Genomic DNA, 12,400 nt, shown 5'->3' with positions numbered 1-12,400 from the left:
TCAAATCATAGAAAGTTAGAGTGTCAGTCCTCTTGTACTTAAGTCGGCATTATGACTTTTGTATTAAATTCGGATGCAATTTCTGTGTTTCATCGTCAATTAGAAGGTCCAAGGGATACAGTAAACCTGAAGTGAAGCATCGGAATCGAAAGCTGGACTCACAGGAGAGGTTCAAATCATAGAAAGTGATAGTGTTAGTCCCCTTTACTTAGGTCGGCATTGTAACTTTTGTATTAAATTCGGATGCAATTTCTGTGTTTCATCGTCGATAAGAAGTTCCAAGGGATACAGTAAACCTGAAGTGAAGCATCTGAATTTAAAACTGGACTCACTGGAGAGGTTCAAATCATAGAAAGTTAGAGTGTCAGTCCTCTTGTACTTAAGTAGGCATTGTGACTTTTGTTTTAAAATCGGATGCAATTTCTGTGTTTCATCGTCAATAAGAAGGTCCCAGGGATACAGTTATCCTGAAGTGAAGCATCGAAATAAAAAAAACTGGACTTACAGGAGAGGTTCAAATCATAGAAAGTTAGAGTGTCAGTCCGCTTGTACTTAAGTAGGCATTGTGACTTTTGTATTAAATTCGGATGCAATTTCTGTGCTTAATCGTCAATAAGAAGGTCCAAGGGATACAGTAAGCCCGAAGTGAAGCATCGGAATCTAAAACTGGACTCACAGGAGAGGTTCAAATCATAGAAAGTTAGAGTGTCAGTCCTCTTGTACGTAAGTCGGCATTGTGCCTTTTGTATTAAATTCGGATGCAATTTCAGTGTTTCATCGTCGATAAGATGGTCCAAGGGATACAGTAAACCTGAAGTAAAGCATCGGAGTCGAAAAATGGACTCACAGGAGAGGTTCAAATCATAGAAAGTTAGAGTGTCAGTCCACTTGTACTTAAGTCGGCATTGAACCTTTTGTATTAAATTCGGATGCAATTTCTGTGTTTCATCGTCAATAAGAAGGTCCCAGGGATACAGTAATCCTGAAGTGAAGCATCGAAATAAAAAAAACTGGACTTACAGGAGAGGTTCAAGTCATAGAAAGTTAGAGTGTCAGTCCGCTTGTAATTAAGTCGGCATTGTGACTTTTGTATTAAATTCGGATGCAATTTCTGTGTTTCATCGTCGATAAGAAATTCCAAGGGATACAGTAAACCTGAAGTGAAGCATCTAAATTTAAAACTGGACTCACAGGTGAGGTTAAAATCATAGAAAGTTAGAGTGTCAGTCCTCTTGTACTTAAGTCGGCATTGTGACTTTTGTATTAAATTCGGATGCAATTTCTGTGTTTCATCGTCAATAAGAAGGTCCCAGGGATACAGTAATCCTGAAGTGAAGCATCGAAATAAAAAAAACTGGACTTACAGGAGAGGTTCAAATCATAGAAAGTTAGAGTGTCAGTCCGCTTGTACTTAAGTAGGCATTGTGACTTTTGTATTAAATTCGGATGCAATTTCTGTGCTTCATCGTCAATAAGAAGGTCCAAGGGATACAGTAAGCCTGAAGTGAAGCATCGGAATCTGAAACTGGACTCACAGGAGAGGTTCAAATCATAGAAAGTTAGAGTGTCAGTTCACCTGTACTAAGGTCGGCATTGTGATTATTGTATTACTTTCGTATGCAATACCTGTGTTTCATTGTCAATAAGAAGGTCCGAGGGATACAGTAAACCTAAAATGAAGCATCGGAATCTAAAACTGGACACACAGGAGAGGTTCAAATCATAGAAAGTTGGAGTGTCAGTTCACCCGTACTAAGGTCGGCATTGTGATTATTGTATTACATTCATATGCAATATCTGTGTTTCATTGTCAATAAGAAGGTCCAAGGGATACAGTAAACCCGAAGTGAAGCATGGGAATCTAAAATTGGGCTCACAAGAGGTTCAAATCATAGAAAGTTAGAGTGTCAATCCTCTTGTACGTAACACAGCATTGTGACTTTTGTATTAAATTCGGATGCAATTTCTGTGTTTCATCGTCAATAAGAGGGTCCAAGGTATACAGTTAACCTGAAGTGAAGCATCGGAATCTAAAATTGGACTCACAGGAGAAGTTCAAATCATAGAGAGTTAGAGTGTCAGTCCTCTTGTACGTAAGTCGGCATTGTGCCTTTTGTATTAAATTCGGATGCAATATCTGTGTTTCAACGACAATAAGAAGGTCTAAGGGAGGCAGTAAACCTGAAGTGAAGCATCGGAATCTAAAGCTGGACTCACAGGAGAGGTTCAAATCATAGTAAGTTAGAGAGTCAGTCCTCTTATACTAAGGTCGGCATTGTGACTTTTGTATTACTTGCGTATGCAATTTCTGTGTTTCATCGTCAATAAGAAGGTCCAAGGGATACAGTAAACCTGAAGTGAAGCATCGCAATCGAAAACTGGACTCACAGGAGAGGTTCAAATCATAGAAATTTCGAGTGTCAGTCCTCTTGTACTTAAGTCGGCTTTGTTACTTTTGTATTAAATTCGGATGCAATTTCTGTCTTTCATCGTCAATAGGAAGGTCCAAGGGATACTGTAAACCTAAAGTGAAGCATCGGAATCTAAAACTGGACTCACAGGAGAGGTTCAAATCATAGAAAGTTAGAGTGTCAGTCCTCTTGTAACTAAGTCGGCATTGTGCCTTGTGTATTAAATTCGGATGCGATTTCTGTGTTTCATCGTCAATAAGAAGGTCCAAGGGATACAGTAAACCTGAAGTGAAGCATCGGAATCTCAAACTGGACTCACAGGACAGGTTCAAATCATAGAAAGTGAGAGTGTCAGTCCTCTTGTACTTAAGTCGGCATTGTGACTTTTGTATTAAATTCGGATGCAATTTCTGTGTTTCATCGTCAATAAGAGGGTCCAAGGGATACAGTAAACCTGAAGTGAAGCATCGGAATCGAAAGCTGGACTCACAGGAGAGGTTCAAATCATAGAGAGTGAGATTGTCAGTCCTCTTGTACTTAAGTCGGTATTGTGACTTTTGTATTAAATTCGGATGCAATTTCTGTGTTTCATCGTAGATACGAAGGTCCAAGAGATACCGTAAACCTGAAGTGAAGCATCGGAATAAAAAAAACTGGACTTACAGGAGAGGTTCAAATCATAGAAAGTTAGAGTGTCAGTCCTCTTGTACTTAAGTCGGCATTCGGACTTTTGTATTAAATACGGATGCAATTTCTGTGCTGCATCGTCAATAAGAAGGTCCAAGGGATACAGTAAACCTGAGGTTAAGCATCGAAATCGAAAACTGGACTCACAGGAGAGGTTCAAATCATAGAAAGTTAGAGTGTCAGTCCTCTTGTACTTAAGTCGGCATTGTGACATTTGTATTAAATTCGGATGCAATTTCTGTGTTTCTTCGTCAATAAGAACGTCCAAGGGATACAGTAAACCTGAAGTGAAGCATCGGAATCTAAAACTGGACTCATAGGAGAGGTTCAAATCATAGTAACTTAGAGTGTCAGTCCTCTTGTACGTAAGTCGGCATTGTGCCTTTTGTATTAAATTCGGATGCAATTTCTGTGCTTCATCGTCAATAAGAGCGTCCAAGGTATACAGTAAGTCTGAAGTGAAGCATCGGAATCTAAAACTGGACTCACAGGAGAGGTTCAAATCATAGAGAGTTAGAGTGTCAGTCATTTTGCTCTTAAGACGGCATTGTGCCTTTTGTATTAATTTCGGATGCATTATCTGTGTTTCATCGTCAATAAGAAGGTCCAAGAGATAGAGTAAACCTGAAGTGAAGCATCGGAATCGAAAACTGGACTCACAGGAGAGGTTCAAATCATAGAAATTTCGAGTGTCAGTCCTCTTGTACTTAAGTCGGCTTTGTTAATTTTGTATTAAATTCGGATGCAATTTCTGTCTTTCATCGTCAATAAGAAGGTCCAAGGGATACAGTAAACCTAAAATGAAGCATCGGAATCTAAAACTGGACACACAGGAGAGGTTCAAATCATAGAAAGTTGGAGTGTCAGTTCACCTGTACTAAGGTCGGCATTGTGATTATTGTATTACATTCATATGCAATATCTGTGTTTCATTGTCAATAAGAAGGTCCAAGGGATACAGTAAACCCGAAGTGAAGCATGGGAATCTAAAACTGGGCTCACAGGAGAGGTTCAAATCATAGAAAGTTAGAGTGTCAGTCCTCTTGTACGTAACACAGCATTGTGACTTTTGTATTAAATTCGGATGCAATTTCTGTGTTTCATCGTCAATAAGAGGGTCCAAGGTATACAGTTAACCTGAAGTGAAGCATCGGAATCTAAAATTGGACTCACAGGAGAAGTTCAAATCATAGAGAGTTAGAGTGTCAGTCCTCTTGTACGGAAGTCGGCATTGTGCCTTTTGTATTAATTTCGGATGCAATATGTGTGTTTCAACGACAATAAGAAGGTCCAAGGGAGGCAGTAAACCTGAAGTGAAGCATCGGAATCTAAAGCTGGACTCACAGGAGAGGTTCAAATCATAGTAAGTTAGAGAGTCAGTCCACTTATACTAAGGTCGGAATTGTGACTTTTGTATTACTTGCGTATGCAATTTCTGTGTTTCATCGTCAATAAGAAGGTCCAAGGGATACAGTAAACCTGAAGTGAAGCATCGCAATCGAAAACTGGACTCACAGGAGAGGTTCAAATCATAGAAATTTCGAGTGTCAGTCCTCTTGTACTTAAGTCGGCTTTGTTACTTTTGTATTAAATTCGGATGCAATTTCTGTCTTTCATCGTCAATAAGAAGGTCCAAGGGATACTGTAAACCTAAAGTGACGCATCGGAATCTAAAACTGGACTCACAGGAGAGGTTCAAAACGTAGAAAGTTAGAGTGTCAGTCCTCTTGTAACTAAGTCGGCATTGTGCCTTGTGTATTAAATTCGGATGCGATTTCTGTGTTTCATCGTCAATAAGAAGGTCCAAGGGATACAGTAAACCTGAAGTGAAGCATCGGAATCTCAAACTGGACTCACAGGACAGGTTCAAATCATAGAAAGTGAGAGTGTCAGTCCTCTTGTACTTAAGTCGGCATTGTGACTTTTGTATTAAATTCGGATGCAATTTCTGTGTTTCATCGTCAATAAGAGGGTCCAAAGGATACAGTAAACCTGAAGTGAAGCATCGGAATCGAAAGCTGGACTCACAGGAGAGGTTCAAATCATAGAGAGTGAGATTGTCAGTCCTCTTGTACTTAAGTCGGTATTGTGACTTTTGTATTAAATTCGGATGCAATTTCTGTGTTTCATCGTAGATACGAAGGTCCAAGAGATACAGTAAACCTGAATTGAAGCATCGGAATAAAAAAAACTGGACTTACAGGAGAGGTTCAAATCATAGAAAGTTAGAGTGTCAGTCCTCTTGTACTTAAGTCGGCATTGGGACTTTTGTATTAAATTCGGATGCAATTTCTGTGCTGCATCGTCAATAAGAAGGTCCAAGGGATACAGTAAACCTGAGGTTAAGCATCGGAATCGAAAACTGGACTCACAGGAGAGGTTCAAATCATAGAAAGTTAGAGTGTCAGTCCTCTTGTACTTAAGTCGGCATTGTGACATTTGTATTAATTTCGGATGCAATTTCTGTGTTTCTTCGTCAATAAGAACGTCCAAGGGATACAGTAAACCTGTAGTGAAGCGTCGGAATCTAAAACTGGACTCACAGGAGAGGTTCAAATCATAGAGAGTTAGAGTGTCAGTCATTTTGCTCTTAAGACGGCATTGTGCCTTTTGTATTAATTTCGGATGCATTATCTGTGTTTCATCGTTAATAAGAAGGTCCAAGAGATAGAGTTAACCTGAAGTGAAGCATCGGAATCGAAAACTGGACTTCAAGGAGAGGTTCAAAGAATAGAAAGTTATAGTGTCAGTCCACTTGTACTTAAGTCGGCATTGTGACTTTTGTATTAAATTCGGATGCAATTTCTGTGTTTCATCGTCAATAAGAAGGTCCAAGGGATACAGTAAACCTGAAGTGAAGCGTCGGAATCTAAAACTGGACTCACAGGAGAGGTTCAAATCATAGAAAGTTAGAGTGTCAGTCCTCTTGTACTTAAGTCGGCATTGTGACGTTTGTATTAAATTCGGATGCAATTTCTGTGTTTCATCGTCAATAAGAAGGTCCAAAGGATACAGTACACCTGAAATGAAACATCTAAATCTAAAACTGGGCTCACAGGCGAGGTTCAAATCATAGAAAGTTAGAGTGTCAGTCCTCTTGTACGTAAGTCGGCATTGTGCCTTTTGAATTAAATTCGGATGCAATTTCTGTGCTTCATCGTCAATAAGAGCGTCCAAGGTATACAGTAAACCTGAAGTGAAGCATCGGAATCTAAAACTGGACTCACAGGAGAGGTTCAAAGCATAGAGAGTTAGAGTGTCAGTCATTTTGCTCTTAAGACGGCATTGTGCCTTTTGTATTAATTTCGGATGCAATATCTGTGTTTCATCGTCAATAAGAAGGTCCAAGAGATAGAGTAAACCTGAAGTGAAGCATCGGAATCGAAAACTGGACTTCAAGGAGAGGTTCAAAGAATAGAAAGTGAGAGTGTCAGTCCTCTTGTACTTAAGTCGGCATTGTGACTTTTGTATTAAATTCGGATGCAATTTCAGTGTTTCATCGTCGATAAGATGGTCCAAGGGATACAATAAACCTGAAGTGAAGCATCGGAGTCGAAAACTGGACTCACAGGGGAGGTTCAAATCATAGAAAGTTAGAGTGTCAGTCCACTTGTACTTAAGTCGGCATTGTGAATTTTGTAATACATTCGGATACAATTTCTGTGTTTCATCGTCAATAAGAAGGTCCCAGGGATACAGTAATCCTGAAGTGAAGCATCGAAATAAAAAAAACTGGACTTAAAGGAGAGGTTCAAATCATAGAAAGTTAGAGTGTCACTCCGGTTGTACTTAAGTCGGCATTGTGACTTTTGTATTAAATTCGGATGCAATTTCTGTGCTTCATCGTCAATAACAAGGTCCAAGGGATACAGTAAACCTGAAGTGAAGCATCGGAATCTAAAACTGGATTCACAGGAGAGGTTCAAATCATAGTAAGTTAGAGTGTCAGTCATCTTGTACTAAGGTCGGCATTGTGGCTTTTGTATTACTTTCGTATGCAATTTCTGTGTTTCATCGTCAATAAGAAAGTCCAAGGAAAACAGTAAACCTGAAGTGAAGCATCGGAAGCGAAAACTGGACTCACAGGAGAGGTTCAAATCATAGAAAGTTTGAGTGTCAGTTCTCTTGTACTTAAGTCGGCTTTGTGACTTTTGTATTAAATTCGGATGCAATTTCTGTGTCTCATCGTCAATTAGAAGGTCCAAGGGATACAGTAAACCTGAAGTAAAGCATCGGAATCGAAAGCTGGACTCACAGGAGAGGTTCAAATCATAGAAAGTGATAGTGTTGATCCCCTTTACTTAGGGCGGCATTGTGACTTTTGTATTAAATTCGGATGCAATTTCTGTGTTTCATCGTCCATTAGAAGGTCCAAGGGATACAGTAAACTTGAAGTAAAGCATCGGAATCTCAAATTGGACTCACAGGACAGGTTCAAATCATAGAATGTTAGAGTGTCAGTCCTCCTGTACTTAAGTCGGCATTGTGACTTTTGTATTAAATTCGGATGCAATTTCTGTGTTTCATCGTCAATAAGAGGGTCCAAGGGATTCAGTAAACCTGAAGTGAAGCATCGGAATCGAAAGCTGGACTCACAGGAGAGGTTCAAATCATAGAGAGTGAGATTGTCAGTCCTCTTGTACTTAAGTCGGTATTGTGATTTTCGTATTAAATTCGGATGGAATTTCTGTGTTTCATCGTAGATACGAAGGTCCAAGAGATACAGTATACCTGAAGTGAAGCATCGGAATCTAAAACTGGACTTCAAGGAGAGGTTCAAATAATAGAAAGTTAGAGTGTCAGTCCACTTGTACTTAAGTCGGCATTGTGACTTTTGTATTAAATTCGGATGCAATATCTGTGTTTCATCGTCAATAAGAAGGTCCAAGGGATACAGTAAACCTGAAGTGAAGCATCGGAATAAAAAAAACTGGACTTACAGGAGAGGTTCAAATCATAGAAAGTTAGAGTGTCAGTCCTCTTGTACTTAAGTCGGCATTGGGACTTTTGTATTAAATTCGGATGCAATTTCTGTGCTTCATCGTCAATAAGAAGGTCCAAGGGATACAGTAAACCTGAAGTGAAGCATCGGAATCTAAAACTGGACTCACAGGAGAGGTTCAAGTCATAGAAAGGTAGAGTGTCAGTCCTCTTGTACTAAGGTCGGCATTGTGACTTTTGTATTACATTCGTATGCAATTTCTGTGTTTCATCGTCAATAAGAAGGTCCAAGGGATACAGTAAACCTGAATTGAAGCATCGGAATCTAAAACTGGACTCACAGGAGAGGTTCAAATCATTGAATTTTAGAGTGTCTGTCCTCTTGTACTTAAGTCGGCATGGTGACATTTGTATTAAATTCGGATGCAATTTCTGTGTTTCATCGTCAATAAGAAGGTTCAAGGGATACAGTAAACCTGAGGTTAAGCATCGGAATCGAAAACTGGACTCACAGGACAGGTTCAAATCATAGAAAGTTAGAGTGTCAGTCCTCTTGTTCTTAAGTCGGCATTGTGACTTTTGTATTAAATTCGGATGCAATTTCTGTGTTTCATCGTCAATAAGAAGGTCCAAGGGATACAGTAATCCTAAAGTGAAGCGTCGGAATCTAAAACTGGACTCACAGGAGAGGTTCAAATCATAGAAAGTTAGAGTGTCAGTCCTCTTGTACTTAAGTCGGCATTGTGACGTTTGTATTAAATTCGGATGCAATATCTGTGTTTCATCGTCAATGAGAAGGTCCAAAGGATACAGTACACATGAAATGAAACATCTAAATCTAAAACTGGGCTCACAGGAGAGGTTCAAAACATAGAAAGTTAGAGTGTCAGTCCTCTTGTACGTAAGTCGGCATTGTGCCTTTTGAATTAAATTCGGATGCAATTTCTGTGCTTCATCGTCAATAAGAGCGTCCAAGGTATACATGAAAAAACTGGAGTGAAGCATCGGAATCTAAAACTGGACTCACAGGAGAGGTTCAAAGCATAGAGAGTTAGAGTGTCAGTCATTTTGCTCTTAAGACGGCATTGTGCCTTTTGTATCAAATTCGGATGCAATTTCTGTGCTTCATCGTCAATAACAAGGTCCAAGGGATACAGTAAACCTGAAGTGAAGCATCGGAATCTAAAACTGGATTCACAGGAGAGGTTCAAATCATAGTAAGTTAGAGTGTCAGTCATCTTGTACTAAGGTCGCCATTGTGACTTTTGTATTACATTCGTATGCAATTTCAGTGTTTCATCGTCAATAAGAATGTCCAAGGGATACAGTAAACCTGAAGTGAAGCATCGGAATCGAAAACTGGACTCACAGGAGAGGTTCAAATCATAGAAAGTTTGAGTGTCAGTTCTCTTGTACTTAAGTAGGCTTTGTGACTTTTGTATTAAATTCGGATGCAATTTCTGTGTTTCATCGTCAATTAGAAGGTCCAAGGGATGCAGTAAACCTGAAGTAAAGCATCGGAATCGAAAGCTGGACTCACAGGAGAGGTTCAAATCATAGAAAGTGATAGTGTTGGTCCCCTTTACTTAGGGCGGCATTTTGACTTTTGTATTAAATTCGGATGCAATTTCTGTGTTTCATCGTCGATAAGAAGTTCCAAGGGATACAGTAAACCTGAAGTGAAGCATCTGAATTTAAAACTGGACTCACAGGTGAGGTTCAAATCATAGAAAGTTAGAGTGTCAGTCCTCTTGTACTTAAGTCGGCATTGGGACTTTTGTATTAAATTCGGATGCAATTTCTGTGCTTCATCGTCAATAAGGGCGTCCAAGGTATACAGTAAACCTGAAGTGAAGCATCGGAATCTAAAACTGGACTCACAGGAGAGGTTCAAATCATAGAGAGTTAGAGTGTCAGTCATTTTGCTCTTAAGACGGCATTGTGCCTTTTGTATTAATTTCGGATGCAATATCTCTGTTTCATCGTCAATAAGAAGGTCCAAGAAATAGAGTAAACCTGAAGTGAAGCATCGGAATCGAAAACTGGACTTCAAGGAGAGGTTCAAAGAATAGAAAGTTAGAGTGTCAGTCCACTTGTACTTAAGTCGGCATTGTGACTTTTGTATCAAATTCGGATGCAATTTCTGTGTTTCATCGTCAATAAGAAGGTCCAAGGGATACAGTAAACCTGAAGTGAAGCATCGGAATAAAAAAAACTGGACTTACAGGAGAGGTTCAAATCATAGAATGTTAGAGTGTCAGTCCTCTTGTACTTAAGTCGGCATTGGGACTTTTGTATTATATTCGGATGCAATTTCTGTGTTTCATCGTCAATAAGAAGGTCCAAGGGATACAGTAAACCTGAAGTGAAGCATCGGAATCTAAAACTGCACTCACAGGAGAGGTTCAAATCATAGAAATGTAGAGTGTCAGTCCTCTTATACTAAGGTCGGCATTGTGACTTTTGTATTACATTCGTATGCAATTTCTGTGTTTCCACGTCAATAAGAAGGTCCAAGGGATACAGTAAACCTGAATTGAACCATCGGAATCAAAAACTGGACTCACAGGAGAGGTTCAAATCATAGAATGTTAGAGTGTCTGTCCTCTTGTACTTAAGTCGGCATGGTGACATTTGTATTAAATTCGGATGCAATTTCTGTGTTTCATCGTCAATAAGAAGGTCCAAGGGATACAGTAAACCTGAAGTTAAGCATAGGAATCTAAAACTGGACTCACAGGAGAGGTTCAAATCATAGTAAGTTAGAGTGTCAGTCCTCTTGTACTTAAGTCGGCATTGTGACATTTGTATTAAATTCGGATGCAATTTCTGTGTTTCATCGTCAATAAGAAGGTCCAAGGGATACAGTAAACCTGAAGTGAAGCATCGGAATCTAAAACTGGACTTACAGGAGAGGTTCAAATCATAGTAAGTTAGAGTGTCAGTCTTCTTGTACGTAAGTCGGCATTGTGCCTTTTGTTTTAAATTCGGATGCAATTTCTGTGCTTCATCGTCAATAAGATCGTCCAAGGTATACAGTCAACCTGAAGTGAGGCATAGGAATCTAAAACTGGAATCACAGGAGAGGTTCAAATCATAGAGAGTTAGAGTGTCAGTAATTTTGTTCTTAAGTCGGCATTGTGCCTTTTGTGTTAAATTCGGATGCAATATCTGTGATTCATCGTCAATAAGAAGGTCCAAGGTATACAGTAAACCTGAAGTGAAGCATCGGAACCTGAAACTGGAGTCACAGGAGAGGTTCAAATCATAGAAAGTAAGAGTGTCAGTCCTCTTGTTCTTCAGTCGGCATTGTGCCTTTTGTATTAAATTGGGATGCAATATCTGTGTTTCATCGTCAATAAGCAGGTCCTAGGGATACAGTAAACCTGAAGTGAAGCATCGGAATCTAAATCTGGACTCACAGGAGAGGTTCAAATCATAGAAAGTTAGAGTGACAGTCCTCTTGTACTTAAGTCGGCATTGTGACTTTTGTATTAAATTCGGATGCAATTTCTGTGTTTCATCGTCAATAAGAAGGTCCAAGGGGTACTGTAAACCTGACGTGAAGCATCGGAATCTAAAACTGGACTCACAGGAGAGGTTCAATTCATAGAAAGTTTGCGTGTCAGTCCTCTTGTACCTAAATCGGCATTGTGCTTTTGTATTACATTCGTATGCAATTTCTGTATTTCATCGTCAATTAGAAGGTCCAAGGGATACAGTAAACCTGAAGTGAAGCATCGGAATCTAAAACTGGACTCACAGGAGAGGTTCAAATCATAGAAAGTTACAGTGTCAGACCTCTTGTTCTTAAGTCGGCATTGTGCATTTTGTATTAAATTCGGATGCAATTTCTGTGCTTCATCGTCAATAAGATCGTCCAAGGTATACAGTAAACCTGAAGTGAGGCATCGGAATCTAAAACTGGACTCACAGGAGGGGTTCAAATCATAGAGAGTTAGAGTGTCAGTAATTTTGTTCTTAAGTCGGCATTGTGCCTTTTGTATTAAATTCGGATGCAATATCTGTGATTCATCGTCAATAAGAAGGTCCACGGTATACAGTGAACCTGAAGTGAAGCATCGGAACCTGAAACTGGAGTCACAGGAGAGGTTCAAATCATAGAAAGTAAGAGTGTCAGTCCTCTTGTTCTTCAGTCGGCATTGTGCCTTTTGTATTAAATTGAGATGCAATATCTGTGTTTCATCGCCAATAAGAAGGTCCAAGGGATACATTAAACCTGAAGTGAAGCATCTGAATCGAAAACTGTACTCACAGGAGAGGTTCAAATCATAGTAAATTAGAGTGTCAGTCCTCTTGTACGTAAGTCGGCATTGTGACTTTTGTATTAAAATCGGATG

This window comes from Schistocerca americana, chromosome 10 (assembly GCF_021461395.2).
Source record: "Schistocerca americana isolate TAMUIC-IGC-003095 chromosome 10, iqSchAmer2.1, whole genome shotgun sequence".
Lineage (NCBI taxonomy): Eukaryota > Metazoa > Arthropoda > Insecta > Orthoptera > Acrididae > Schistocerca > Schistocerca americana.
This window is presented reverse-complemented; position numbering follows the sequence as displayed.